Raw genomic sequence first — 4382 nt, forward strand, 5'->3', positions numbered from 1 at the left:
GATCACGAAGTCATCCTATGGGACAGTGACAGCGAATACATTGAGATCATATTACTTAACTGGAATCAATATGGAGGGTGGATATACTGTTTCTCCGCCGTGGCTAGTCGCTAGATGAAACTTATATCTCATGTCAAGGTTAAACAACACATCAAAATGTATATGTGCCTAGAACATTTTCCCACATGAAATGACCTGCACTTTCACTTATGACAACATTCCGAGAAGCCTGTGTTACCACCCTCCGTGTTTGTATACTGAGGCGATGTCTTGCAGTACCAGTGGGCAAAGGGAGAGAGGCGCGGTTTGAGGGGACGTGTTTGTTATTCCTGTTTGCCTTATTTCCATAATAAGATGAAGGCAGATGAGTGTGTTGTTAGTGCCGTATTGACAGTGGCGATATACAGGGTGATAGACATTACTGCTCTGTCAACACAGAAGCTAATTTTTTGATAAGATGGTTGTCAATCTATTTAGAACTGGATACTTGCTCTCTCTTGCATCAAGGGACCATGTGTGTGTGTGTGTGTGTGTGTGTGTGTGTGTGTGTGTGTGTGTGTGTGTGTGTGTGTGTGTGTGTGTGTGTGTGTGTGTGTGTGTGTGTGTGTGTGTGTGTGTGTGTGTGTGTGTGTGTGTGTGTGTGTGTGTGTGTGTGTGTGTGTGTGTGTGTGTGTGGACTCGACTAATACCTTTTTCGTAAAATTTCATTATTCAGCCTTCACATTCACAACTCACACGAAGAGTCGAGGGTGAGACCAAAGACTTCCCTTCTCTAACACCACGAGATGTATTCCCCTTTAACACCACACCTCCAATTCCCTCCCTTGCTGGCGCTACAATAACTGACTGCCAATGGAGACAAAAGAACAGAGGCCTTCATATTTCACACTAATCAAAGCTCAACACCATCTTGTCACAAACACGACGAGGGAGAGAGACAAAGAGAGACGGAGAGAGAATGATAGAAACAAAAACCAGAGACAAGATGAACTGGCGGAGACTGAGGTTCGAAAGATTGTACCATTTAGAGAGATAACACGGAGGAGGAAGAGGAGGAGGAGGAGGAGGAGGAGGAGGAGGAGGAGGAGGAGGAGGATGCCAAAGTGCAGTGAGGCGATACAGCGTGTGCCAAGCCGTGGAGGGAAGCCAAACACATGAGAAGGATAGACGGGAGAGGGAGGAAGGGGGAGAAAAGGCAGGGAGGTAAGGCAGGGAGGTATGGCAGGGAGGTAAGGCAGGGAGGTAAGGCAGGGAGGTAAGGCAGGGTATGGTGGGCGAGTTTCCTTCCCTTCCTGTCGGTCTCCTAATCTTTCAAGGTCAGTGTCTTATCGAAGTCGACAAAGGGGGTTCCAGGCAGCCTCCAGACGAAGCTTTACGGGACAAAGGTGAGTCATAAACGAACTGTAATGCTTTGTGAGTCAAGGCGGCCACCAGAGAAAGCTACAAAAAAGAAAGAAAAAAGAAAAAATGTGGCGATAAATTTTTTGCGCATATTTCTTTGGTTATACGGAGTGAATGATCCAGAGAGAGAGAGAGAGAGAGAGAGAGAGAGAGAGAGAGAGAGAGAGAGAGAGAGAGGGAGAGAGAGAGAGCACAGCCTTCAATTCCCAGCTCACCATGTCATCACTCCGATACATTTAAAAGCTTTCCCTTAGCCAGAATTAATTAATAGTGAAAAAGGCTCCTCTTGTTTATTCATTAAGTTAAACCTGGCTGGAAATGACGAGCACGCGGACACACACACACACACACACACACACACACACACACACACACACACACACACACACACACACACACACACACACACACACAGAGCGCTCTTCGTTTGTTGTTTTCATAATAAACAAATCGACTTTCTCTTCAATTCACATACAAATTAATGAAATACTGACTGGCAGCGGTGATATTACTGTGTGTGTGTGTGTGTGTGAGAGAGAGAGAGAGAGAGAGAGAGAGAGAGAGAGAGAGAGAGAGAGAGAGAGAGAGAGAGAGAGAGAGAGAGAGAGAGAGAGAGAGAGAGAGAGAGAGAGAGAGAGAGAGAGAGAGAGATATGAAAGAGAGAGAGTGAGTAAAAAAAAAAGGTTCACTATACAATATGAAACTACCACCACCACCACCACCACCACCACTACTTCCAGAGCTAAGCCCAAATAATATCCTTGGTAACCCTTTAAATGGCTGGAGATTGCGATGGAAGGCCTTTGTATGCGGAGAAGGTTTGCAGAGAGAGAGAGAGAGAGAGAGAGAGAGAGAGAGAGAGAGAGAGAGAGAGAGAGAGAGAGAGAGAGAGAGGAGTGTACGGAGGGAAACACTACTTTAGGTGGAAACAAAACGATAAATATTACCTCTAAAAATGACAAATATAATAAAAAAAAAAAAAATGAGACAGGAATTTTGCTCTTATCCAAAACTTCTCCTCCACTTTCCCAGAAGAGAGAGAATGGAAGGAGAGAAGGATGTTTGGAAGGGCGAGGAAGGAGAGACAATACTTGAGGAAGAGGAGGAGGAGGAGGAGGAGGAGGAGGAGGAGGAAGAGGAAAAGGAGGAAGAGAAAGAGGATGTGGAGGAAGAAAAGAAAAATAAAGCGTTTTAACAAGCTATGGTATCAGAAGAGGATTTTCGGAGAGAGAGAGAGAGAGAGCGAGAGAGAGACTTAACACAGCACCACGCTCACAAAACACGTGGTCTGTATGAAATGAAGCAAAAAAGCAAAGGAATGAAGATAAAGCTTCAGTTTGAGGCTTCACTTAAAGGCTTCACTTGTTAATATTCAAGCTTCAATTCTTTTTTCATCCTTTTCTTTCTTCCTTCTATTTTTCCTATTTCTTTTATTTTGTGTAGAAATTTTAATAATGAAGCTTTTTCCTCATTTTTCCTCCTTTTTTTCTATTTTTTCTTCCTTCCATGTTCGTTTCTTCTCATTTCCTTCTCTCCTTTCTTGCTCCATGCTTCCCTCCATTAATTCCATTGCTAAATCCTTCTCTCCTTCTCTCCCTCACGTCCTCCTCTCCTGGTCCCATATCCTTCCCTTTCTTCCATCCTCTCTCACTCTTCTCCACTTCCTTCTTTCTCTCCCTCCTTCTATTTCTTCTATTCATTTGCGTCCTCCTCTCCTTTCCTGCTTTTCATTCTTATTTTTCTCTTTTTTTTTCTCCCTCCTTCCATTCTTCCTATTATTGTTCTCTCAGTCTTCATCCTTCTTTCTCTCTCTCTTTCTCCTCCTTTTCTTCCCTTCTTCTTTTCCTGTTTCTCCTACTTCCCTCTTTCTCTCCCTCTTTCATTCTTCAATCCTCTTTTACTCTCTCTCTCTCTCTCTCTCTCTCTCTCTCTCTCTCTCTCTCTCTCTCTCTTTCCTCCCATGGTGTTTGATCTGAGAGAGGGAAAAATAGGTAGTGAGATACAAGAAGGTCAATAAAGGGAAAGGAAATACAAAACATATGTAAAGGAATTGTGAGAGAGAGAGAGAGAGAGAGAGAGAGAGAGAGAGAGAGAGAGAGAGAGAGAGAGAGAGAGAGAGAGAGAGAGAGAGAGAGTGGAATATATCTGTAGCTAATGATTCTTCTTATTTTGGGTTTTATTATTTTTTCCTATTTTTTTCTCTATTTTTTACTTTTTCTTTCGAGGATTCAAGATTTATAGGCAGACATTTGATTTCATTTTTATTTTTCATAACTTTTCTTTGGTGTAACTCACTTCGAATTGAGGTGTCAGTCAATTGTGATTGTTTATTTCTCTCTCTCTCCTCTCTCTCTCTCTCTCTCTCTCTCTCTCTCTCTCTCTCTCTCTCTCTCTCTCTCTCTCTCTCTCTCATTTACGTTGTTTAAAATATTCTTCTTTTCTTTGTTATTCATGTAGACATTTTTCTTATCTTTTCTTATCCTCCTCCTCCTCCTCCTCCTCCTCCTCCTCCTCCTCCTCTTCCTCCTCCTCCTCCTCCTCCTTTACCACTTTCTGTAAAAGTCGTCACTGATTGAATTTTGAGAGGAAATATGATAAAAGAGAGAGAGAGAGAGAGAGAGAGAGAGAGAGAGAGAGAGAGAGAGAGAGAGAGAGAGAGAGAGAGACTAATACTTCCCTCCCCTCGTCTCTTTCTCCTTCTCTCTCTCACTCCCAACAACACGATTTAATGGCATTATTTTTTATCACACACACACACACACACACACACACACACACACACACACACACACACACACACACACACACACACACACACTATATGTAAATAATTTGGTATAATGGAGATTTAATAGCTCTTTCAACCAGGATAAAAGTGAAATTAGCGCCCAGCACCTGAGATTTCTCGATTTTCATCTGAACAAAAATTTCTTAAAGTAAAAAGTAAGATAAAAACTCCATTCTTATGTGGAATTACTACT

The sequence above is a fragment of the Portunus trituberculatus genome, chromosome 49 (assembly GCF_017591435.1).
Source record: "Portunus trituberculatus isolate SZX2019 chromosome 49, ASM1759143v1, whole genome shotgun sequence".
Taxonomy (NCBI): domain Eukaryota; kingdom Metazoa; phylum Arthropoda; class Malacostraca; order Decapoda; family Portunidae; genus Portunus; species Portunus trituberculatus.